We start from the raw sequence: 27,955 nt of genomic DNA on the forward strand, positions 1-27,955 counted from the left end.
ACCATTTTTTGTAGCTCTGATGGTGTGATTTCTAAGATCTGCAACTGCTTATAGTACTGTGTGAAATTTCTTGATATTGTCACCAAGGCCCCAATGACGACGGGGAACACCAAAGTGTGTTTCATCTACAAGCGAGAGGTTTTGATTACCAGGTCCCTGTACTTTGTTAGTTTTTCCAATTCTTTATTTTCAACTCTGGTATGGAATTGCAATGTCAAAGATCCAGACATTTCTTCATTCTATTGCTATTGTATCTGGTGCATTATGTTCAAAGTGTGTGTCAGTTTGGATCTAGAAATCTCACAAGATCTTCCTCATTTTCTGACACCTCTACTCGATGTTCCCATGTTTTTTTGGAGGCTGGCAAATTATATGTTTTGCATAATGACCAGTGGACTAATTTTGCCAATCTATAATGTCTAATTTTATAATCTGTTTGTGCAATCTTTGGACATTCACGGATGAGATGTGACACCTCCTCCTCCTCATCATCACAATTACAAAAAAGAATTCAAACTATTTCTGGGTTTCTAACACTAGGAGAATTTTGTTCTGTCCTTCAAGCAGCAAGTTATTGCATCCAAAAGCACAGACCTAAAAACAAAAATGCAATCATTGAACAAACCACTTTGTCTCCCTCCTGAAGTAAGGCATTGAGGATCAGATTAAACATCAAAGGTTAGATGAGAACTGATCTAAATTTTTAAGTAGAAAGATATAATACTTTTATATCCACTGTGGTGTGGTGAATAGAGTGATGAACTAGGACTCGGGAGGCGTAGGTTTGAATCCCTGCTTAGCCCTGGAAACTCACTTTATGGGACTGGCAAAACCACTCTCTCACCTTGAAAGCCCTTTTATGATCACTATGAGTTGGTTCTGACTTGAAGACATATCATCATAATAAATAGGTTTAGGCAACTTTTCTTCAGGGATAAAACCCTGAAGTAAGCAAAATGATGGCCAGAGTTTCATTATGTACACCTGCGGGATTAAGTCAAACAGTGTAAATCACAGTGACAAATTGCTGCTATTTAAGAAGTTGATTTGTGTATTTCTCAGTGTGCACCAGCTGGATGGCTTCATGCATAACAGGAAACACAAGCTTTGACTTCATAACTGGTGACTGCTGATATATATGTACTTACTTACCCCAGAATACATCCAATGGTGTGTATGTACTGTATGTAAGTAAGTAACAGGATGTTTAAAACCACATCACACTGCAGTAACGAGGAAATTCCCCTCCCCACACAAAAACGGGGAGAGTAAAATGAGGCAAATTTGGAAACTGGCAAAAAATCTGAATCTTCCTGTCCTTCCTTCATACTATTGGGTTTAGGCAACAGATTACTTCCAGTGTCTTTCTTGGCTTGGTTTTGAGTCAAATATTTTTGTGTTGCCTCTTTGTTAAATGGACATGTTTCCTGTGAGGAAAACCGTAGAAGAACACATGTAAGGGGAAACATGGCACTGGCATTTCCAGTGGAGGAGTCAAGCAGGGGACAGACTAGAAATAGAAGAATGTTTCACAAAAGGGGTTCCTTCACATGCAATGGAACAACCAGTAATGTATATGCCTTGTCCCCCAGCTTATTCAACTTATATGCAGAATACATCATGCGGAAGGCTGGACTGGAGGAATCCCAAGCCGGAATTAAGATTGCCGGAAGAAATATCAACAACCTCCGATATGCAGATGACACCACTCTGATGGCAGAAAGTGAGGAGGAATTAAAGAACCTTGTAATGAGGGTGAAAGAGGAGAGTGCAAAAAACGGTCTGAAACTCAACATCAAAAAAACTAAGATCATGGCCACTGGTCCCATCACCTCCTGGGAAATAGAAGGGGAAGATATGGAGGAAGTGACAGATTTTACTTTCTTGGGCTCCATGATCACTGCAGATGGAGACAGCAGCCACGAAATTAAAAGACGCCTGCTTCTTGGGAGGAAAGCGATGACAAATCTTGACAGCATCTTAAAAAGCAGAGACATCACCTTGCCAACAAAAGTCCGAATAGTCAAAGCTATGGTTTTTCCTGTTGTGATGTATGGAAGTGAGAGCTGGACCATAAAGAAAGCAGACCGCCGAAGAATTGATGCCTTTGAATTGTGGTGCTGGAGGAGACTCTTGAGAATCCCCTGGACTGCAAGGAGAACAAACCTATCAATTCTAAAGGAAATCAACCCTGAGTGCTCACTGGAAGGACAGATCCTGAAGCTGAGGCTCCAGTACTTTGGCCATCTAATGAGAAGAAAAGACTCCCTGGAAAAGACCCTGATGTTGGGAAAGTGTGATGGCAAGAGGAGAAGGGGACGACCGAGGATGAGATGGCTGGACAGTGTCTGCGAAGCAACCAACATGAATTTGACACAACTCCGGGAGGCAGTGGAAGATAGGAGGGCCTGGCGTGCTCTGGTGCATGGGGTCACGAAGAGTCGGACACGACTAAACGACTAAACGACGACGACAAAAATGAAGGGGCTCTTGCACAGTCTGTAACAACCTGCATCTTATTGTCTTTACAACACAGCCACATTCAAATCTATGACTTTCTAGCATCAGGAAAGACTTTCTTTGATCCTCAGAGTGAACCAAAGCTGGTTCCAAGAAAAGGACTGGAAAAACAACTTTGCTCTGTTCAGTCTGTGATGTATTTGTAAAAACATTAATGTATTCCAGTGCTTTGGCATGTGTTTGTGAAGCACAACTGTAGACCTTTGCTGTACTATGCGGCTGAAGAAAAACATGGTTGTTTTGACAGAGAAAGATGTGCAGAACTCCCAATGCTTGCCGATAAATTTGCTATGTACAGTTGTGTTCATGCTTATGCTATGGAATGCAAATGTAAATTCTTAAATTGGCTACCGGCAAAGCTTAATAAAATGAGTGAGAGAAAGCTGTAAAAGCTCATCTATAGATGGCCTCAGTCAATTTGGAGTTTTTAACTCCCCCCTCACTGTGATATGGAGGTCCTCCAACCACTATACATCTGAAAGATCCAACCCCAGAGAGCTCTAGACCCACAATGTCACTAGCTACTTCTATCTCCCTGGCCTTCATAGCTAACTTTGGCAAGTACACATGGATAGTTAATTGACAGACTACCTTTGTCTCATCTAACCACTGTTTGTACTCAGCATAATTCATTCCTTTTGCAAAGATCTATCTATTGCTCTCTCCTTTTTCCTCAAAGGACACAAAAGACTATCTCTCTAAAACCTGATTAAACACATAGATGTTCAGGCCTAAGAATATATTTTTCTGAAATATATTTTTGTCCACTAGAGGGCACAAAATGATACTTTTTAAAGACAAAACAATGGTGTGATGTAACAGGGGCAGGGGAAGCTCACCAGATGCCCATGCCAGTTACTATGACAGATTTCAAGAGATATTTTCCACATAGTAAGAGGGCAATAAGAGACAAAGATGCAGAAATCCATTTTTTTAGTTACCTGACATTCGGTTTGTGGGAGAAAGAGAGGCATTCACCTAGTTACCATGGTGAATGACAAAAGTGCTGCAATGCCTTCTGTTGCTGACAAAGTAACTAAGGTAAAGAAAACTGAGCTTTCACTAAGGTGTTTCTCGATCAATAGATGGCAGATGGTAAGCACAAGCCTAGATGTGTATTCACCATTGGGGTGAAAGGAAGTGGGTGGAATTTACTAGGGAACAAAGGAAATCAAAGCGGGGAAGGGGGTGGAATGTAATTTTCCTGCTGCCTTTTTGGATGGATGACACTGCTAGTTAAGAACATAAGAAAGCCCTACATGAACACAACGAAGATCCATGTACTCCAGGATTTGTGAGCCAGACATATTTGAAATGACTGCAAGCAGTGCCCACAAAAGTACTTCTCTCCCTTGTGTTTTGTCCTGTAGCAACTGGCATTTAGAAGTTATCATGAAGCCTCTGAACACTGAACTGTTATGTTTGCCCTGCAGAGGCCTTCTTTGAATGAATCTCAGGCACACAACCATCTGCAGTGTCAAAGAATATCTAATAAAGCCAGGTCTAGAGGCACTCCACGTGTCGATAGGGGCTAGGGATGGTATTGGGATTTTGCTGGGTTACCGCGCTCTCCGCGACCCAGCCACTTCCCTACCGGAGCTGGCCGACTCTGTCTCCGCGGCATTGTTGGGATCCCCGAGGCTTCTTGTCTTGGGTGATTTCAACGTGCACGCGGGGGCAGAGACTACAGGGCCAGCTCTTGAGTTCTTGGAAACCATGGCTTCCTTGAACATGTCCCAACATGTCATCAGCCCCACCCACGTGGATGGCCATACGTTAGACCTGGTTTTTTCCACCAATTCGAGTGAGTGTGGTCTGGTGGTGACTGACCTCGTGTCGGTCCCCTTGTCATGGTCAGATCACCACCTAATAAAATGTAACCTCTCAGTGGCACTCCCCCCTCGCAGGGAGCAGGGACCTATTTCTGTGGTCCGCCCTCAAAGGCTACTGGATCCTGTTGGATTCCAGGAGGCCACGAGAGGTGTTTCAGCTGACCTGGCTGGCGCTCCTGTCGAGGCTCTGGTTGACAGCTGGTCCATCGCTGCCACTAGTGCTATAGACACAATCGCGCCTAAACGCCCTCTCCAGCTCAGAGCTCGGCCTGCGTCCTGGTTTAACCAGGAGCTCCGAGCGATGAACCGATATAGGCGAAGGCTAGAGCGTAGGTGGAGGAAGAACCCGACGGATTATAATTGGATAGCTGTTAGGGTCGCAACTAACCTTTACCTGACTAACGTAAAGGCTGCATGTAGATCATTATTCGCTAATCAGATAAGCGAAGCGTCCAACCAGCAGGTGGAGTTATTCCATATAGTGTGTGACCTATCCGGAACTGGTTCAGGTGATAGGCCTTCCCCTAGTTTTTCACCTGACCAGTTTGCAGCCTTCTTTAAATCTAAAGTGGAGGCCATCCGCCGGGAGCTCTCTCCTTTTTTAAATACATTGAGTCGATCAGAGATGTCCAGCGCTCCATCTTGCCCGGTGACTTTTGACTCCTTTCAGCCTGTAACGCCTGACTCTGTGGCCAGGGTGCTTGATCACTGTTGAGCCACCACCTCCTCCCTTGACCCTTGCCCAGCCTGGCTAATCAAAGCAGCCAGGCCGATAACAACAGAATGGGCCAGAGTAATAATAAATGGGTCTTTCCTTGAGGGCAGATGGAAAGGAGACACTCATTAGGCCCATAAGAAAGAAACCTAGTTTGGCAGCAGACGAAACTGGCAATTATAGGCCTGTCACCAATGTTTCTTTCATGAGCAAAGTGGTTGAGAGGGTGGTGGCCGATCAGTTTCAGGCCCACTTGGACGAAACAGATGCCCTGGATCCATTTCAGATGGGCTTCAGGCCGCGCCACGGTACAGAGACGGCATTGGTCGCCCTGTACGATGACCTGTTGAGGGAGGCCGACAGGGGCAAAATGTCTCTGCTGGTCCTCCTCGACATCTTGGCAGCCTTTGATACCGTCAACCACGGTATCCTCCTGGGGAGGCTCTCCGAGCTGGGAATTGGTGGCTCGACACTCGCCTGGCTCCGTTCCTTCTTGGAGGACCGCCCCAGAGCGTACAGCTTGGGGAGAGTGTTTCGCCCCCATGGAGTCTCAATTCTGGGGTTCCACAGGGGTCAATCATCTCCCCAATGCTGTTTAACATCTATATGAGGCCGCTGGGTGTGGAGCTTCATGTCATCAATATGCCGATGACACCCAGCTCTACATCTCCTTTTCACCAACTGCAGGTGATGCTGTCCTGTCCCTTCAGTGCTGCCTGTAGGCTGTACTGCAATGGATGCAGGAGAATGGGCTGAATCTGAATCCGGATAAGACGAAAGTCCTGAGGGTGGGTGCCCCCATGGTAGGTGGCTTGGGTGACTCTCTCACATTTGGGGGGTCACCTTGGCCGTGAAGAGTGAGGTTCGTAGCCTGGGCATACACCTGGACCCAACGCTCACCATGGAAACGCAGGTGGCGTCGACTGCCTTTTTCCATCTTTGGCGGATTGTCCAGCTGCGACCCTACCTCGACACTGGGACACTCACCACCTTGGTACATGCGCTCGTAATCTCAAGATTAGACCACTGTAACGCGCTCTACATGGGGCTACCTTTGAGGCTGATGCGGAAACTTCAGGTGGTGCAGAATGCGGCGGCCAGACTCCTCACCGGAGTGAGAAAACACCAACACATTTCTCCAATGCTGGCCGCAATGCATTGACTGCCCATCTGTTTCCGTGTCAACTTCACAGTTTTAATACTTACTTATAAGGCCCTAAATGGTTTAGGACCTTGATACTTGGTGGAATGCCTGCTTCGACCAAGGTCTACCCAGATCACCCGAGCGAGTCAGGGGGTAAGGCTGAGGAGCCTGACACCGAGAGAGGCCTGGAAGGAGAAGACACGAAACCAAGCCTTCTCGGCGGTGGCTCCTCGCCTCTGGAACAATCTCCCTCTGGAGATTTGCACGGCCCCTGCACTGGGCATCTTTAAAACCCAATTAAAAACATGGTTGTTCATTCAGGCCTTCCCTCCAGCCAACTCTTGATTTTCTTTTTCTTAATTTCCCTATTTTTATTTTATTGTAGTTGTTTTGTATTATTATGTATTTCTTTGTGTTTTTATTGTATGATTTTATAATGGAAGCCGCCTAGAGTGGTCCAGTGGTCCAGATAGGCGGGGTATAAATAAAATAAAATAAAATAAAATAAAATAAAATAAAATAAAATAAATAAATAAATAAATAAATAAATAAAAAGCTGATACAGACAAGACACAAAATTGTTCCCCATCAACAAAGCAAAAAATGCAGACACCCATCTATCACAGTGACAAATAATCTCTCCTTATCACACAATACACTCACAACAAAAACACACTGATCACCATAATCACCCATCTCCTGAAAAGGACAAAAGCTGATCTCACAGCCATACTCAACTCCCAAACAAACTGCACCAGAGCACAGAGTGCTGTTCTCTGGTGAAACGTTAGGAAGAACAACCTTCAGAACACGACCAAAGAGCCGGAAACACCCAGAACAACCAAAAAATGCCGAGTTTATTCTATGATGTTCATGGACTGCAGTGTCTAATGGGTGATTCTGCCTTGTTGCCTATTCTTATTAGTAGAGCCACCTGTTGGACACAGCAGTCTGTGAACATATGTATGTGGGAAGGGCTTATGATTTCTCCCTTAGTAGCTGCAAGCATGGCTGTATACTTTGGTGCCATATGCAAGTCTGATCTGAAAATACATGTTACTACCCATGCTGAAATATTTATCTGTGAGTATAAAGCCCCAGAGATGTGTGGCTTCATGAGATTGATACTCTCAATAGTTCGTAGTCCATCCTTTTGAGGGACATTTGTAAAGCAACTCTTCCCCACCTCCACAATCTTGTATAGTTTTGTCAGGAAATTAACTGTATCCTTACATAGGTGAGATAATTGATGACAGGAATGTAGTTGTGTGTGTTTGTTTGTTTGTTTGTGTGTGTGTGTGTGTGTGTGTGTGTGAGAGAGAGAGAGAGAGAGAGAGAGAGAGAGAGATGCTGCAATGGAGGCATATGGCTGCCTCTTTGAAAATTGTTGCAGTGCCTGAAAAGCATACTTATTAATATCTTTTAGTGATTTTTTAAAAAATTGCACAGCCTTAAACACGAAGAACTGTACTCATGCAGTTCGGCATGTATAGGTACTTCTAATTATGTCTTATTGGTGCTACCATGTATCACAATCTGACAGATGAAGTTAGAAGCAAATGAGTAACTTTCCCACTCTCTAGTTTTTTAATGTATTTTCCCCATTGGTATTATAACTTCTAGTTCCAACAGTGTGTCCTCCTTAATATAGTATCCATTATGAGATAATAGAGTGTCTAATCTACTCAAAAGCCACATATTTCTAACCTCACTATTTTACCATGACTAAATTATCAGTGGCTTGCTGGGTGGGGGGTGGGGGGTGGAGGATGGATCCTAAACCTGTCAGTTTTTCTATATCATAATTAGCCATTATTAGGAGTTAGCACTATCTTTAGCCAATCTCCTGGATGTTTATGTCCTTCAGCTGATATTCACAATGCCTTAACTAATTTTGCATCCTTCTAAGCTGAATGCCAGCAGACACTTGGCATTTCTAAATGGCCATCTAAATCCTGCATAATCTTTCTGGTGTCATCCTAGGTTATTTGATCAACTGCTTAGTATTGTGTTATCAGCAAATGTGTACATCTTTTTATTGATTCTATCAGCTAAATTGTTTTGGTAGAGAGCACAAGGACAAGCGATGGGGCTAAAAATACAAAAGCAAATAGTTAGGGGTATTACCTAAACACTCAAGCATGTGCTTCATTATACACAGGGCATAGACTAACTCCTTTTTTGTTTGTTTGTTTTTTGAAGATTGCTGAAACAAAAAGATTTGCAAACATAGAGGTGACCCTTGAAAAAACAACACCCCCTCATTCTTATAGTGGTTTGGGGGTTTGGAACCTATGACCCTACACAACTTGTTGGAGAATGAATCCCATTGTTGGTAAATAAAACACTTAAACAAAATAAACTGTCTCAACACAGATGGCTTTATTTTATGTTATAGAGTCGAACTGCAATTAGAGGTGTAGAGCAATGAAAGTCCAGAAAAGTCTTCTGTGGAATAAGGCAAACTGTTCATACATCGGTAAGTATTTTATAGACTTGATACAAACATTGTTTATGCCCTTTATTACTTTCTTAATCTTCACGGTATGTTGGGACTTCCCAGTTCTGGTCAGCTGTTTCTTAACATCATACAATATGGAATGCTGTCAGTCATACAATGCCTTTGTTACAGCACATTTCTTGACATTCTTCATCTTATTTGGCTGTCCTTACTGACCTTAGAGAGGCCATTCATGAACCAAAGCCTGAATTGTGTGTCAGGCATACATGCTGTTTATAACTCATATTTTATACATTTTCACAGGCCCAAAAAGCACAACCAATGGTCAGACATGAGGGAAGTTGCAACTCGACAACAACTAGTGAGTCATATGTTCTACATCCATCATACAGATCAACACAATGATGCATTATGTTGCAATATGATTGTTCTGTAGAACTACTTATCCGACATATAAGCAGTCACATTTTGTCTCTTCACTCCACCATTCAGATTGAAGGGACAAAATGTGACTGCTTGTATGTCAGATACAGTAGTTCTACAGAACAATCATATTGTAATATAATGCATCATTGTGTTGATCTGTGGAGGTAGCCCATAGATTGGGAAGGGTCAGGCACTTTGCCATATCCTTACTATTTAGGACATTTTCTAGTTCCTTCATAACTGCCTTTCCAGTCTCAATCTCCTGTTAATGTTTACCATAGCCATTCTGGTTAATGTCTTAATCAAAGTACAGAAAATAATGATTTTTTTACTTCTTTAGTTTCCATACTAGCTATGTCATTCTGCTGCAGTCATTATTTTTGTTGTCTTGATAATAAACTGTAATCCTTTCAACTTTAACCTTCATCAGGAATTGTTTCAGATCATTACTCTTTTATGTCCGTCCTTATTGCAGTCTCATCTGTATATATTAAATTATTCATGTGATAATTTTCACTTCTTTTTCACCTCAAGGAGCTTTCTGAATCATCTCCATCCAGCTTTCCATGTGATATGTTCCACATATATATATATATGATAGTTAGAGAGACAGAATACGTATCTTTGTCTAATATCTTTACCAATTGGAAGTCATTTTCTTTCTTCATAGTCTGTCCAAAGTGCAACCCCTTGTTCAAAGCAAGAGATTGTACATCAAAACAGTCAGAAGTTGTCACAACCTATTTCTTTTAAACAATCCATAGTTTTCCCTGGCCTACATAGTCAAATGTTTTATTGTAATCTGGAAAGTACAAACTGATTTTCCTCTAAAATTCTTTGATATGGTCCAATAGTCAACGTATATTTGCAATATGATCTCTAGTGTCTCTTCCCTTTTTAAATCAAGTTTGCTAACAAAATACTACATAGACCATGAAACAAAGTGGAAAAAAGTTTTGAAAAACTGAATTTCATGGCAACCTCTGCAAATTTTAAACTTTTGCATCTTTAATTAAGCCAAACACCCTCTTAGAATTTGTGGTTAAAGGTTCTCCTGCAGTTTACTATTTTTTTAAAAAATCAAATTGGTCACATTTAAAAGAACAGCCCAAAAGTGAATTTTGTACCTGATTGGTGTGAAGGTTTGAAGGTACAGCTTTCACACTTTTTGCCCAGTTTGGCATTCTGATGGTAAAAATAACTTGAAGAGATACACAACATATGAAAATTATGTGAGGTGGCAACAGAACAGATGGTGCAAAAATGTGTATAACATTTCTGGAACAAAACCTTAAAAAAAAAAGATTTTAGAGACTTTCAGACTTTGGGCCAAGATAAGGTTGAAGGAGGTGAAGACTTAAAAGGTTGCATTGGTCAGGAAATACAGACCAAACAATACGTTAGAAGTAACTCATAAAGCAAGGTAGTGTTTAAGAGTTATGACTGAAGCAAGCTTAAGAAAGCCAATCACAAAACAAAACAAGCTAATTTGCAAACTGTGAGAAGTGAGAAAACTGTTGGGACAATTACACACAAGCAGCACTTACAGAATTTTCTCATTTAGGTTCAGATTATTTGTAATGTAGGTTCTTAAACTGAGGTGCCAATAGCATGCAAAAGTCCTGTGTCCATCAAATCTAAAAAATAAAAATTGCTGACCAATTGAAATGTAACCAAACACACTGATTAAATGTGACTTCTTTTTAATTGCAGTAATTGAACAATCTACCATTTGGAATAAGAAAACAATCTAAGCCAAATCCTCCTAGTCATTCATGCAGGTCCTGTGGCATAGCACCCAGAAAATACCATATCCAGTAGGACCTGCCTATCCACTAGATCAGAAAGTGGATTCACTTATCTGCTGCTATTTCACTCCAGTGTCTAGAGAACTTTATTCAGTTAGAATTTAGGTGGTTTGCAATCTCATGCACACTTACCTGGAAGAAAAGTCCCCTGAATAAAGTGGACATGACTTCTGAATTGCTTTGGTTCAGATCATATTCTTGTTGAAAAATGACCATTTCAGATTTCAAAACCAAAAGTACATAGAACTACAGCCTAATAAGGTCACTTAGGGCCGGTTAAAGGTACAGTGGACCCTTGACTTACAGACAGCTTGACTTACAGACTTTTTGAGTTACAGACTTCTCTGGCCGCAAAATTTAGGTTTGACTTGCAGACTGAGATTTGACTTACAGACCAGAAAAAAATCAAAATGGAACAAAAACGGCCTGTTACGGGATTAATCGGTTTTCAATGCACTGTAGGTCAATGGAGACTTGACTTACAGACTTTTTGACTTGAGAACCGCCTTCCAATACGGATTAAGTTCTCAAGTCAAGACCCCACTGTATGAGGTGCCATTTGGTACAATCTTTGCATCTAAATGGCATCTTGGAGCTCAAGTGACCCTATTTGGTTTGGCTCCTTCTGGTTTAAATTTCTGATATCCTGAAGTGGCTTAGTAAGGGAGCCACTTCATGATATTGGCAATTTGCATGCTTCCTCTGCTCCTTGGCAGATGGTATGGGGAAGTGATTTTTTTTAAAAAAAATTGCAGTAGACAATCGCTGATGCTACAACACTGTGGCCAGTTTCTCGATTGATCCTTTAAGACAAAGCAATATACAGTATATATATATATCTCCTTGCTTATTAAGTCACTTCACAATATCAGAAATTTCAACCAGAAGAAATCCTAAGAGCCAGAAGACTTGCTTTTGGTCCATTCCCATTGATTACACAGGCTGGAAATGAGCCAGAGCCAAAAAAAAGTGGAATCCTCTGACAGGAGCTCAGAACCCTGTGAGCAGGAATACCCTGGGGGCGATTCCATTCAATTATATCACATGATTACTGGAAAAAGAAGTGAAGCAACTCTTTCCCACAGCAGATCAAATAGCAGGCTAAATGCCCATCTGAATGCACCCAAGGCCCCTTCAAAGCCTGAAGTATTTGTTGTGGGATTGTTTTCTTGTTGCTGTTTCCCCACAGCCTTGTATCATTACAAACATATCAAACAAGTACTGATAGAACTGCTAAGAATCCAGTGCATTCATCCTTACAAATTGCTGCAGCTTTGTAAATAGCAAGCAATTTTACATTTTATTATCCTGGTACAATACCACAGTGTACAATCTGAATGACAAATAGGAAACCACACTACATGACTGTGCTTGGAAATCTGGAGGAAATTGCATTAAAACAACAAGAACCTGTAATCCTGCCATTAGATTAGGAATCTGATAGCACAGTGAATTTTTATGAACAAGAAGGTAGACTAAACACAAAATGTCATTTATTTTTAATAACAAGAAGAAAGTGCAGAAATAATAAGTATTTTGTACATGTTAGCTAGTGTCTGACTATAGGCACATGGAATTCGTCAAACAATAGAAAAAAATAATTAGTGGTTGCAAAATCCAATAATATGGAGGCAAGCATTATCTGTGGAAGTAATAAAGGTGGAAAAGCCCAGTCCTCAGTTACATCTGACTACTTGAAGACGTGGTTTTCTATCTGTGTCATACATTTCAAGTGTTTCAGAATAGTTTGGGCTCAGCTTAATTCATAGCCTGAAATGGGGTATGTGTGTTCATGCCCTACCTCAGAAGATGAAGGTAGGGACAGTGGAGAATGAAAGAGTACCTTGAAGTACCTCAGGAGAATGTGACTTCCTTCTTCAAAAGGCAATTAGCCCAGTCAGGCTGGCAGCCTTTGTAGGATGATTGTAGAGCAACACCCGCGGCCAAGACACAAAACATTTTCAGTCAAGTTTCTGTTACGGATTTGAGCTTCCGGTGGGGCTGAGTATCATCCTTGCTGGATGGGCAACTTGAAGCCTGTTAAGGGGATGGAACAAGTGGCTCATGGAAGGGAGGCTTAGGGAGTGCTGAATTCATTGGCAGCTCCCTGGTGTGCACGTGCGCTCTCTCTCTCTCACTCACACACACACACACACACAGAGAGAGAGAGAGAGAGAGAGAGAAAGAGAGAGAGAGAGAGAGAAGTTTCTGGCTTGAGATTTTCCTCTTTAGGTGTAATACTTAAGAAGGCCTCAGGTTATAGAGACCCATTGGGGCCCTGAGGGACTCAAATTACTTAGCAGTGTGTTATTTAGCAGTGTGGGAATAAGTGGATGGATTTCTGTTCTAGTGAGCTGGTAAGGCCACCCTTGTTAGAAATCAGTTCTCACCTGTTACTAACTTTGTAACATATAAGAAATTTGATTCATGGAAATCTTGGTGCTATAATTGCCAGGTGTGGCTATTGGCCCACTAATGGATTCCTGTTTTGTCCTGGGGTCAATTGTCCTTCTTCTTTCAGGCATTGGGGTTCATCTTTCAGGTTGGGGCAATAACATTTTTCACACCAACAGTGGGCCTTAACGCTGCCTTAGAAATCCTAAGGTTTGTTTGTTTGAAAAGAACATTTTTGGTTCTTGGGGGATCTGATCAAAACTTATAATAATAATGGTGCCTCCTAAGAAGTGGAAGTAATAAAGGTGGAAAAGCCCGGTCCCCAGTTACATCTGACTACTTGAAAAAATTCAGATGGGTCAGTGCAGGGATCTTTGAGCAAGAGGGGGCCTTTGCTGTTTGGGAATAAAGCAAAAAGGCAATTGCTATGAAAATCATATAGGATTTGCCCATAATGGATTGTTTTCTCGTTTCAGTCCTTGGTTGAAATCTTAGCATGGTAAGCCACAGTAGAGTAGGTCCATTGAATCGGGGAATTTCATGAGTTGAATCCTCCATAATTTTTATTAATCCACAAGGACCTACTCTACACTATGCTAAATCATTGACCTTATGGAGGAGGTGACTCATCGAATCTTCAGTGATTCAATGGCCCTACTCTAGTGTGACTTACTATGCTAAGCAACAGGATTTTGGCCATTGTCAGCAGCACCCCTCTCATTTTATTGCATTAAGGAGATTCCCTTATCCCCCTATTGAACTTGAGACTGTCAGTACTGATGTAAGCAAGAAATAGGTATGGCTTGGATGTTTCATAAGGCAGTACAAGATCGGAAAGGGTGGAAAGTATTTGCTAGTTCTAGATATTTCATGTTTCCCAAGTGGATTTGAAAGACACAGCAAAGCATGGGTGGATGGAGGGTCAATTGTCAGCTACCATGGTTTATGTCATTACAGAACATCACAGCCAACCATGGGGCACAAATCTTATGGCATCAGTCTTAACATCAGATTTCCTGGCTTTCTAAAGCATGAGTCACAATGAGATACCCTTACCTTTGGTCTTCAACCAGCAGGTGTTTTGATTATCAAATATGCTTGCATTCCAATACATCCATCGTGGAATGTATTACCTATAATTTATTCAAGGACAATCCTGTGAGAGAATATTGGATTTTTATTAGTTCTAGTTGACAGGATGGAGGATCATCTTGAAGACGATGCACAGATGGTTCATAATGACGTATTTTCAGTGGCAAACATCCATAGTAATTGGTCCTTCAAGCTACCCTGTGGGTACAAAATGTTGCCATAAGTCTTTTGAACACACATTTACATATCACATGTTGCAAATCGTTTTTGCAAGACAATCAGATTACTTAGGAAGAAGAGAATGTATAGCTTTACCCCTATTTCTACACACTCCACATTGGTTGCCAAAGCAATTCAGAATCTCCATTAAAATTCAATCCAAATTAACTAGTTTAGGGAGTAAAATTAAATGATTTAAAACTTACTAAACTATCCTTTGTGGATTTACACTTGACAGGTAAATCTAGAAAAGGAAATTATTGGGAAAATAATAATAAATAGTGGACAAACATATTCCTTCACCAGATGACAGTCCCAAAGGAGCAGCCCTACCTACTTTACCATGACCAATAAAATAATTATACCCCATAATGATTGTGCTAATATGTTACATCTATGGCAATATCATCCATCATAGTCCTTGTATTTGAGTCACTTATGTACTAAGTTAATAGCACTGTTAAAATATAGCAGATGGCAAATGATAGGTTCACTTTTACCAGCCTTTTCTTCTAGTATTAATTCACACTTAATCTCTCACTTAAATAATAATAAAATTGCATACTGTCAAGCTGATTTTGACTTATGACGACCCTTTCTGTGGTTTTCTAGATAGTGAATGCACAGAAATGGTTTGCCTTTCTCTTCTTCTGGGGGCACCCTGGAACTATGTACAGTGGTGCCTCGCTTTACAATAGCTCCGTTTAACGATGAAACCGCATTACGATGAACTTTTTGCGATTGCTTTTGCGATTGCTTTACAATGTTTTCTATGGGGGTATATTGCTTTGCGATGATTAGTTCCCTGCTTCGGGAACCAATTCTTCGCAAAATGATGATTTTCGGACAGCTGATCAGCGGTTTCAAAATGGCCACCAGCAAAACAAAATCCCCCCCCCCGCTGTTTTCTGGGACCGATTCCTCGCTGCACAGGCAGCGAAAATGGCCACCCTATGGAGGATCTTCGCTGGACGGTGAGTTTCCAGCCCATCGGAATGCATAAAACGGGTTTTGATGCGTTTCTATGGGCTTTTAAATTTCGCTTTATGACATTTTCGTTCTACAGCGAGTTCGCTGGAATGAATTAACATCATAATGCGAGGCACCACTATAGTTTGTATAAATCCACACAGATTGGCTCTGCTCACAGGAGGCACAGTGGGGGATCAAACTCCCAAACTCTGCCTCCATAGCCAGATACCTAAACCACTGAGCTATCCAACCAAACTGGTTCTCTTCTATCTTGAGGTCAAACTATAAATTCAACATAAGGAACATCAACACCAATTTTGGAAAGTACCGTTGTAGATGGAAGATTGACCACATGTTTTGGATGCTTCCTGCCCCTAAAAAAATAGGATATTTATTAGGGACAAGTCCAATCCTTCTGCAGGACACGATCTTCATTATTTATTTTTAACCCTGAGCAAACCATTCAGGGTATAGCCCTTCCCTGCACATGCAGTATAGAGAGCAGGTAACAATTAAAAACATAGTTCTGCTTATTGTAAGAGCTAATCCCGCTTTTACCTGGGAGCAAGGAACTCAAAATCCCAGATTACAGGGCTGCAACTATATTCCTGTGCTAATGCTGGATCAGATCCTTCCTCTTCTGCCCTTATAACCAGAAATGGGGCCCAGGGGATAGTAACTTCCACACTTTATCTTCTGCTGAATTGAAGGACAGGATTAAGGGAAGTTAAATAGAAGAGAATGTATGTGGGGAGTGCCCAGACTATTCTATGTCAGATGAAGAAGACAAAAACAGTCAGAAGATATCTGACCCCTGGCATTCCCCTGACATTCCCATTCAAAGTGAATGGGAAGAAGAAGGTGGCTTTCTTCTTTCACTGGACTCCTTACCAGCTGATTCGGCCAGTTGTCTTCTGCTTGATCACAGTCTGATTTGGAATGGCATGATCAGAAGCTCTCCTTAGGATGTGCAGTATGAGGAGCATTTCTTGTTGTAGTGAAGTCTCTCCTTAGTGCCAGCACATGCTGAGCATGTAAGAAAGAAGCCATATATTTTGATTAATATATTTTGACATCTTTGAACTTTAAAGAAGTTTGCACTGTATCAGATTGCTACCTTTGCGACTGGAAAACCTACATTGCTCTTTTTTGCCTGTATTTCAGATGCCTTTGACAATCTTTTTAAGATTAAATATTTCACTCATTACAGTGTTTTTAATGTAAATGAGGCCACTGGGATGGATACCTACCACCCACATCTAAGGCAAGCATGGCAAAATCTGCAGCTTTGAATACCCCAGACTCATCATCTCACCTCAGAAATTACCCTAAAGGGAAAGTGTGCTGATGGACAAAGAGAAACAATATTTTAAAATCATTCACCAAGGAAAATGTCAGTCCAGAAGCTCAAGAGTTTGCTTCTTCGCTTCATTAAACGGGGAAGAGATCTCCTGGGAGGGCCAACACCCCCCCCATTCCTATGATAGAAGATGACATGAAAGAACCTCTCATAAAGATCAAGGATCTCCAAGCTGTTAATCATTCTCTTGGGCTGCATATGTAGAAAGGGCAGGTCTAATCTAAATGAATAGCCAACCCTGCTCAAACAGATCTGGGAGAAAAGAGATGGAAGCTTTATCTGAATGTTTGTGTAGGGAATACTAATGTAGCTCTTTTTCCTTCCGGTCTGAACATATCAAATACCTTTTAGAGAATGAGAAATTGGTTCCATCCTGTTTTATATTTTCTACTTTAACAACAGTTCTTCAAAGATTCAAGCAAAGGGTTATAAATCTTCACTTGTTTTGTTCTGGCTCATGAAGATGAGAAACAGCAACCTTTTTCTCCTCATGGTAAGGAATGCGGGTGGTATTTTTGGCAGCACTGATGTTTTGGAAAAATATTACCTATTTTATGTCAAACTGAGAAATCTTTGCATTTGGGCAAATTGCGCAAATCATCCAAAGCCAGGACAATCACAGCTTTGTTTAAACATCTGAAGCACAGGATGGGTTCTTTCAGTCTTTCTTCATGTCAGTTGGTCCTTCGGTGCTAATTGTTTGTGGGTATGTACTTCTCAAAAAGAAAGAACATTACAGATATTTTGCACACATTATACAGACCTGGGTTGAAAGCTCTTACTCTGAGCTGGAGATGAGGAGTCTTATTGGGTTTTAAAATGCCACAAGAATTATGCCACAAGTTGGTAAGGCAACTGAAGCATTGATGGCAAAAGATGGACCAAAAGGTAACAGAAGGACTAGGATTGATCCCAAAGAATTTCAGGAGAACAGATAGAAATAGATTTTCAGTGGATTTATTTTTGTTATTTCAGAGTAAGGGGGGAGGGGGAGGAGAATCTCTTTGCTGTCTGGTTGCACGTTATTAGAGCAGGCAGGTTGGGGATAATTAGTGTGGGCCCATCCTTACCTCTGGTCTGCAGGCTTTATAAATTCACAGCCATCCACCCAGTTGTAATATTCCCCAAGATGGCTCTGAGATGACATATTCTGGAATATTTGGTTAGACTCTTGATCATGGAAGCACTGACAATGATGGGAGACGATGAAGCATCCAGCAGAGATATTAGGGAGCTGAAAACACCAAACAAAGTAGAGACAACTGAGGATTTCATTTCAGTTCATTTTTACGATTTTTTGAAGTTTACATGTTTCTCCATGCTTCAAGAACTTCTTAGCTGACCTTCTCTGTTAAAATAGGCTCCTCTGAGCTTTCCCTTTGGGGCTTCTATATAATTGCTTCACTATCATCTCAAGTGATACTCAATGATGGCAGCTTGATATCAATGCAGTGTGCAGTGTTTCCCCTCTTGTTTATGTGTATATTATCTTAATTGACTATAAAGGGATCACAGAATAGTAACTCTCAGAACTCAGTATTATTTTACTGTTAACCGTTTTTAAAAACATCCTTTCAAGAATACTATGGATGCTGGTTAAAAAGCAATATAATTTTATTTAATGGGTGGAGATAAGTTTGCTGCCGGATTTTTGTGAATGGATGTTTGTAAATCCCTACTTGAAACCATAATAAAAGGCTTACATTTAGTAAAAAATATTCTCAATTAAACAGTCTGAACAAAAGTGATTTTAGTTCCCAAGCATATCTGCCTAAATAAACAGTGAATGATCCAATATTATTTCCTTAATTCAAAATCGAGGGGTGATGTGTGGACTCCAGATTCCATGGCGGCATCAGCACTGTTATGTTTGGCAATGCATGACTAGGTAGCAAAACAAATCTCTGCATTTCTTATTACATTTTTATCTTGTCCTTCCTCCAAAGAGCCCAAGGCAGCATAATATATTTAATGTATGCCAGGAAAGATAGCTATCATTTGTTCACCCTTTGTCCTTGTGCTTTTCAAGACTGGCTTTTTAATCTGGGCTGACAACTTCTTAGTGCTCTGGGAGGCACTATTTTGAGACCCCGTGTATCAAGGTTTTGATCCTCCACAACCAAAATGGCGTCTACAGTTGCTGAATCATCCAGAAAGCCTAATCCTTTATGGCCATTTGAAGCATGTGACGAAGGTTGCCTAACTGGGGTCGGGTAATTGGGGCTTTGCCTCAAGGCACCAGATTTAGGGACATAACAGCTGCTCTGTTCTGAGCTCATCCCTGACAAGCTAAAGCTGGGAGTAGCACCATAGCCCAAACGTGCTTGTGAAATGTAGCAGAAAGCAAAATACTGCCCCACACTTTGATTCCCTGATTTGCTCCAAAACAAAACAAAACAAAACAAAAAAACCTCAACTGATGTGTGCACTACCAAAGTGTGGCAGTTGCCATTCTTCCTGCATCAAGGAGCTTGCTTTCTGAAGTGCCAGCTACGGAACCTGTACAGATTTAAGTTTAAAATTAAATTTTGCAGTGCAGTCCTATGCATGGCTATGCAATTAATGTGTGGTTATAAAAGCAAATTGAGCATGTAATTGCTAAAGTTATATTTTGTCTCAGTTACTTCATGTATTACGGGGACGTGGTGGCACTGCAGGCTAAACCGCAGAAGCCTTTGTGTGCTGCAGGGTCAGAAGACCAGCAGTCATAAGATCGAATCCATGTGACTGAGTGAGCTCCTGTCTCTTGTCCCAGCTCCTCGCCAACCTAGCAGTTCGAAAGCATGTAAATGCAAGTAGATAAATAGGTACCACCTCAGTGGGAAGGTAAAACGGCGCTCCCTAGTCACGCTGGCCATGTGGCAACGGAAACTGTCTTCGGACAAGCACTGGCTCTATGGCTTGGAAACGGGGATGAGCACCGCCCCCTAGAGTCGAACATGACTGACTAAAATGTCAAGGGGAACCTTTACCTTTACCTTACTTCATGTATTACTTTCACATGATGAATTACAAAAATGATTTGGGGGCATATTTTGTGCTGCTTTTCCTGTGTGCCAAAATTACGAATAATGGCTCTCTGCATGTAGGCTCCACATATACTGTGGTGATGATCTTCACTTCTGTCTACCTCCCTTCATTTCACTTTATTTTGCCATCTGTGAGATTCCTATAGCTTTAAAAAGTAGCACCAGATGGAGCCAGTAATTCAGCAGTTACAATCTCCCCATTTCTTATATATCACTTTGATAGGGCAAGTTCTTTTTTCTTTCTCTTCTGTTTAACATATGGTATGTAAGTTACCATATGTAGGAAGAATTGATGCCTTTGAATTGTGGTGCTAGAGGAGACTCTTGAGAGTCCCCTGGACTGCAAGGAGAACACACCTATCCATTTTGAAGGAGATCAACCCTGAGTGCTCACTGGAAGGACAGATCCTGAAGCTGAGGCTCCAGTACTTTGGCCATCTCATGAGAAGAGAAGACTCCCTGGAAAAGACCCTGATGTTGGGAAAGTGTGAAGGCAAGAGGAGAAGGGGACGACAGAGGATGAGATGGTTGGACAATGTCATAGAAGCTACCAACATGAATATGCCCCAACTCCGGGAGGCAGTGGAAGACAGGTGGGCCTGGTGTGCTCTGGTCCATGGGGTCACGAAGAGTTGGACACAACTAAACGACTAAACAACAACATGTAAATTAAGGTTACTGTTGGAAGTGAAAGTTATTATTCCTTGAACATCTCACATACCATGGAAGCCTTTCTGTTATAAGCCAGAAATGACTTGACAGCACACAACAAAAACAACAACTAGCAGCAAGACTGGAGATAATCCCTGATCACTCTGGAAACCTGTACTGAAAAAATCTCCTGCAAGAAAATCATGTTTATCTTGAAAGAGAATGATTAGTACCAGCCACTTTTTTTGTTATTACACTTGTGCCCCGCTGGACAATTACCCCGCTCTACGGCGAATCTGCTTTATATTGATTGCTTTTGCGATCGCAAAACAATGTTTTAAATGGGGAGGTTTTGCTGTGCGATGATCGCTTCCCTGCTTCAGGAACCGATTTTTGCTTTACGATGATCAGCAAACAGCTGATTATTGGGTTTCAAAATGGCTGCCGGCTGAAGAAAATGGCCCCCTGCTGTTTTCTAGGACGGATTCCTCGCTTTACAGGGATCGAAAATGGCCACCGTATGGAGAATCTTTGCTGGACGAGCAGGTTTTCAGCCCATTGGAACACATTGAACGGTTTTCAATGCGTTTCAATGGGTTTTTTATTTCGTTTGACGACGTTTTCGCTCTACAGTGATTTCACTGGAACGAATTAACATTGTCAAGCGAGGGACCACTGTATTTGGAAGGAATCCAGACATCAGGAACTGTAACACTGACTTTGAAAAAAGTCATTACAAAGGGGAAGAACCTTTGACTTTCTGTCTTTCTTATAAATTGGTTATCAGAATAATTATAAACATAAACACAGAACTGGAAATGAGATCTGAACTTTTGACCCTGCTAGTCAGGACCAAATGAAATGACTCCTAAGTGGAGACATGTTTAACTCCTTCCTGGTCAAACAGATATTTAAAACAGTTTCTGCTTCTGGTGCAAAATATTTTAAAAGATGCTTTTAAAAATAGAGAAAAAAATATTCAGAAGTGCATTAATTTAAGATGTAAAATTACTGGTTTTTGCTTTGTAGCTAGGGATGGCCTTACATTATTTTAGCAAAGATTTGGTGCCCATTTCACTAATATTGTCACCATATAATTTGGTAATTAAGGAAAAAATTCCAGAGATTATATGTGCCATCACTACACTTCTGATACTGTGTTCCCCCGAAAAGAAGACAGGGTCTTATTTTAATTTTTGGTCCACAGACAGGGTCTTATATTAATTTTTGCTCTAAAATTGCATTAAGACTTATTTTCAGGGGATGTTTTATTTTACAGTCTGATTGCTGCACAATGCTGCAAAATGGTGGAGGATGGGGTTTCACCTAACTGGGGCTTATTTTGGGGGTAGGTTTTATATTACAAGCTTCCTGCAAAATCATACTAGGGCTTATTTTCAGGTTAGGCCTTATTTTAGGGGAAACAGGGTATGTGGTGAGTGTAACTATATGAGTTACTGAATTCCAAAATGTCATGTTAATAGAAGCTCTGCTCAGATCTTGCAAACCAACAGTATCTCATGGTACATCATTCTTTTTTTTTCCCCTCCCTTCCTAGCATTCACTACCATTCACACAGGGGAAAATTCCAGAAAGGGAGTCCTTTTTTTCATCAGTTAACCACTTCTGACCCAAACACAAAGCAATTGTTAGGGCTGTTTTTCAACAAGTGTGAATAGTAATGAGCACAAGATGGTATCCTGTAGACCAGTGGTTCTTAACCTTTGTTACTCAGATGCTTTTGAACTGCAACTCCCAGAAACCCCAGTCAGCACAGCTGGTGGTGAAGGCTTCTGGGAGTTGCAGTCCAAAACTCCTGAGAAACCCAAGGTTAAGAATCAGTGCTGTAGACCATCTTGCCTGCTTCCCTTGGTCTTGTCAACATTCAAGCTGCCTTTTTAATGTAAAGCTTGGCATCCTTTTTCCTGCTGGTAACACAGGCAGAATAATATTGTGCAGCAACCTTGGGCCATTTCTTTGCTTTTTGAATCGGGGGGTACAGAAGCACAATATTCCACATTCATAAACCTGAGCTTTTTTTAAGAATTAAATTTAAAGAGGTATGAAACCAATACATATTTGTGATGTAAATATGTTCTTGGTACCTGATTGATCAGTGAATTATTTCAGTTCATTTTCAGTAGTGGATAACTGTAGATTGGAGTTCTATTGGACTTTACTTACATTTTTGTCCAATATTTGAGCAGGACAGTGTCTAATATTAGCCCTTCTCCTCTCTGGGTTGTCTGCAGATAAGAGACTAGCCCCTCTGCGTGACCAAGGGCCCTGGCAAACTGGAAGTCTTACTCACAAGGAGAACCTCATCTCTACAGATTCATCATTTTTCACATGGAGAAGATTATGGTGGAGAGAGGAAGGGTTACATACTGTTCTGCCTGTGCACGGAACAACAGCAGAGTAAGTAAAACGTAAATAGGGTTATTTAGATTTATTTTCATTTTTACACATTTCTTAGGCATCCTCTGAACACTCACATCTGATAGTAATATGTTCCTTTTCTCTCAAAATTCTTGCTGGTATTCCCTTTCACAGCCTTATGTAATGTACTCATCCAGTCGACTGGGTCATAATCTTCAATACACACTGCGATCTATGCAGTGAAAATACCTAAAAATTCAATCAGCCTGTATGCTCTTCTACTTTCATTTGATTATTCCCCAATGAATGACAAGATAAACTGAACCAAAATTAATCCTTTAAGTGACTTATTAATAACTTAATGACTCTCATTGTCCCCTTAGTTAGCAAGGTGTGAATCAATACTTGATTTAGATATTTTAAAATACCCTTTTTAAAAAAATGAACTTTTGGTTTCTATGGCAAACCAAGATGGGATGTGTGTTTTATTTGTGTGGCCAAAGCAGTGATGTCATTCTTTGGCACGCATTCTAATTTTCATTGGTCCACAGGCACTCAAAGCTAGAGAATACAATTCAGTTTACTAAAAATGGAAAACCTTATGAATGAAGCATACTTATTGTTGTTTTTTTCAGAGAAACAAAATCAGGACCTCACTACATCAGGCATTAAAGAGATAACATCTGTCTAAATCAAGGGATAAATTAGATTTTTAAGCTTCTAAACACAGGTACTGGGCAATAAGCCTACAATCCTATACTGTACACATATGCCTGTGAATACACAACACTGAATACAGTGGGATTTAACTTTTAAGTAAATATGTTCACAATTGCACTGTTCATCCTTCATAAAAACATATGTCAGCACAGTGATGTGGAAAATATGTAGGATAATACTTGAAACAGCTACGATTTTGAGATTATTTGGGTTGAGACTTCCATCTTGACACTGTGAGGAGACAGCAGGAGGAGGACAGAGCTCCATCCCCTGGGCTGAATTCCAACCTGTTTGGGACCTCCCCAGGGGGTTAAAAACATCCAGAAGAGGTTGTTGTGAAATGGGGAAGATGCCTATTTATCATGGAGGTGATGGCGGCTACCCCTGTTTGATTCAGGAAACTGCCCAATCAACCAGCAGGCAGAAACAAGCAGCTGAAAAGCTCACTTGTGAGTCATCAGCAGCTGGCTAATTAACATTGTTATCATTGGGTGAGAAATATTTATAACTATTCTATTTTATGACCATCCCTGGATGAGACAATCCCTATAACAGAAAAGTGCCTCTTAGCCTCACCACTTAAAGAGCAGCAGTGAATCTGGATAGGGAAAGAGATGCAATGAGAAGCAAAGAAAATAAATTGTACACTAATTAGACATTTAATTATACAGAAGGAAGTTTGGTACTACTCCTGCTTTAGAAACTTAAGAAATCTTTCTCCTAAAATTATTTAACAACTCTGGAGTTAATCTGGTTAAGTTATGGCTATAGCTATTTACAGCTATCTACAACATTGGCAAAATGCCCAGAACATTGACCTTGAAGACTTTATGGAGAGTTTGACTTCTTATTTCTCTGGGGACTGACTGAAATGTAGACAAATTAACCCTCAAAAGCCTAATTCGGCAAAAGTGGATTTTTTAAAAAACTGTATCCTGAGCTCTGAATTTGATTGGAGCACAAGCCAGGATAAAATTAATACAGGAATGGACTGCTTCTGGGGCTGGATTACAAAAGACATCAGGCTATGAATAGAACCATTGATGGAACTACTTGATGAGCAAGTGTCCTTCAGTCTAGAAGCGAGAGAAATCCTACACGTCTGAGACTGGATTCAAGTTTAACCCTAAACATGACCCATCTATTAAAATAGACCTATGGAAGCAAGTATTGATGGAATTGGACTGATTACTACTAAGCAACTGGACAACATTCACTTGGAATACAATCATTTGATATCTGGGACATAATGCTACAACAAGAAATTTTTGGGGATGAAACAAAATCTACACTTCAAACAATTTTGGAAATAGTGAGATCCCACAATGAAGAGGCAAAATTATTCAATGAGCAGTTAAAGAAAGACTATAATCAACAGGAGACAGGGAAGAACAAACAAGGAAATGTGGGGGTGGTGGATGATGTATGCCAATCAAAGGAGGGGCTGGAGGGAATCAGAGGAGAAAATTTAGGAGATCTAATTCTAACGCTGGAGCCAAAGAGAATCTTAGTGTGCTGAGGGAAGATAAGAACCAGCAGATTTAATTAAAAATAGCCTGGAAGATCTATTGAAGATAGATCAAGTGCAAGAAATGACCACAGATGGTATAAGAGATGGCAAAATTTTTAGATAGATAGGAATAAGAATTGGGAAAAGACAAATAAGAGAAGGAGTTAGAAAGATGCAAAGGTAAAAAACATTAAGGTGGCCTTCAACATTGAAAACATGTATACACCTAACTTCTGGAACTGTGTGGGACATATCTTGTATATAGAAAAGAGAATCAAATTGAAATAAGGGATCATTAATCAGGGTTAAGGCATAACAAGGTGGTTTTTAAGATAAATTGAAGCTAGACATAAGAAAGAGGTAAAACAAATAGTACTTAATATATATTGGATATGATATTAATATAGACATGACAGAAAATGTGGAGATAGAAATGGCTAAACAATTATATAAAGAAAATCTGTATAAATGCTTTAGGTAATTGATGTAATTGATGTAATAAAATGTTTTAGGTAATTGATGTCAAAAGGGGACAAAATATCCCCAGTTAGAGAAGGAATAGTAAGAGTAGTTGTAATGATGGGGAAAGGGAAAGTAGACATGGTCTAGAGGGGCGGGGTAAAAATCAAATAAATAAATAAATAAATAAATGCATACATCTTATACTAAATATCTAGCCCTTAAAAAAAAGACTCAATACATTGCAGCAGTCCTTGAGTAATACCCCCTGACACATACACATATACAAATTCACATTTTTGTAGCCTCCCAATAGAAATTAGCTACATTCTTGTCTGATAAATCATACACCATGAAGTTATTACTAGTTCACACTGCAAACAGAGAAGCCATATGTGAACAATCACAGAATGCTTTCAGAGTGCCACAAATGTGATGTCCTTGCATGACAGGAAATGCCACTCCTTGACATGTTACTTTCGAGGGATCTGTTGAAAACCTAATCAAATCAAAGCTATTTATATATCTCCATGACAACCACAGGAAGGAACAAAGATGGGTTCTAACTTGGCAGAGCACTGTTCCTCAGAGACTGCTTGTGATAAATTCTTTCTCTAAATTTGTAAGATTGACCATTTTAAAATTAAAAAATGTGATGCAATTAAAACTGGGAGAAAGGAAAATAGAAGTCCCTACACCTTATAAGGAAGATGCCAAGCAAACAGCAAAGGAGAAGGAAACCCTGTATGATAACAGTGCCACCCTTATGGAGTCATAGATTTTAAGCTACCAAAGGTTTTCTAAAGTTCCTGGTTGCCTGATTAGCTAAGGAGATAGATTATTAATTGTTCTGCTCCACTTGATAACAAAGTGTTCAATCAAGATAAAATAAGTAGAATGTGCCATGAAAAAGGTAATATCTCAGAATCAAATTAAATATGATAAAAACTCAATTTACCTCAGTATAATTTTTCATTGACTCACTGATAAGGAGAGCAATATCAGGAAAGGAATGCAATAAGGTTTTGTGGAGTGCTGTATTATAGATTACTACATTTGATCTCCTTGCAGTCCAGGAGACTCTCAAGAGTCTCCTCCAGCACCACAATTCAAAAGCCTTCTTTATGGTCCAGCTCTCACTTCTATACATCACTACTAGAAAAACCACAGCTTTGACTATGTGGACCTTTGTCAGCAAGGTGAGATCTCTGCTTTTTAAGATGCTCTCTAGGTTTGCCATCACTTTCCTCCAGTGGTGGGATTCAAATAAATTAACAACAGGTTCTATGTCCTAATGATCATACAATCAATCAATCAATCATTCAATGCCCAGGACAGTGGGCTCTGATGAGGATTTCTTCCACAGTGGTCTCCCTACTGCCTATTATCACAACTACTTCTCACATGATTAAGACACCTGGATAAGTGTATCTGTTTGGGTATACCGCTGCTGTTACCCTCACCATGGGCATGTGCCAAAAACACACACACAAACAAACACACACCTCACTATGGGTGCTTATGACCAAGTTTGACAGAGAACTGACACATCTCTCCTTCCCTTTACCTCCTATTTCGCCCTATAGCTCACCAGTAAAAATTGCTTCCCTCCCCTTTCCTTTTCCTGAAATGACTGATAGCCCTGTTTGTTGTTACCTGGAGGCCGCCTGTAGCAAACAGTCCTGCCCTGCCCTGCCTGTCACAGCAGAACAATGGAGTAGGAGCCAATGAGAGGACGGAAGGTGGAGCCAAGGGGGGAGGGGCTGGATATAAAGGCTGGTGTATGGAGTATGAGGAGAGAATCTGGTAGTGAGAGACAGTGTGAAACTTAAAAGTGTACTAAGAGTGAGTTAGAGATCTGAAAGAACGGAACATCTTAATGGAACAGAGTGTTAATAAAGTTTTAAAGTTAAAGTGGAACTGATTCAAATACAAGTGATTAGCAACCTGTGATTTACCTATTGAATAGTAATCATATGTTAACTTCCCTGATCTAATAAATTGAGTTAAGTTTTAAAAGCACACACGTATCCTTGATTGAATGGTATTGAGGTAGCAATACCTGGTGGCAGCGAAGAAAGAAGAAGGGGCAAGAACCTCGTGAAGGCCTGGGGGAATAGGGGCTTCAGAAGAGATCGCTACACCGCCTTTGCGCACTTGTTGTGTTCTCCCCCCCCCCGCTTCCTTCTGGCTTGGAAGGTATGGTCTCTTTTCAGTCTGTCGTCACTCCACCTCAACCCCACCACCTCAGTCGGTCCTTCAGT

General features: G+C 40.7%; 1 long non-coding RNA gene across 1 annotated transcript; it reads right to left on the minus strand.

The window, feature by feature from the left end:
* Positions 1 to 7,652: 7,652 nt before the first annotated feature.
* On the minus strand, positions 7,653 to 26,872 carry LOC144586874 (uncharacterized). Its single transcript, XR_013541945.1, has 3 exons — positions 18,014 to 26,872; positions 16,475 to 16,609; positions 7,653 to 14,590 (listed from the first exon to the last, which is right to left on the minus strand). It is a non-coding gene; the product is annotated as an uncharacterized LOC144586874 (long non-coding RNA).
* Positions 26,873 to 27,955: the final 1,083 nt, after the last annotated feature.

The sequence above is a fragment of the Pogona vitticeps genome, chromosome 2, assembly GCF_051106095.1.
Source record: "Pogona vitticeps strain Pit_001003342236 chromosome 2, PviZW2.1, whole genome shotgun sequence".
In the NCBI taxonomy this organism is placed as follows: Eukaryota; Metazoa; Chordata; class Lepidosauria; order Squamata; family Agamidae; genus Pogona; species Pogona vitticeps.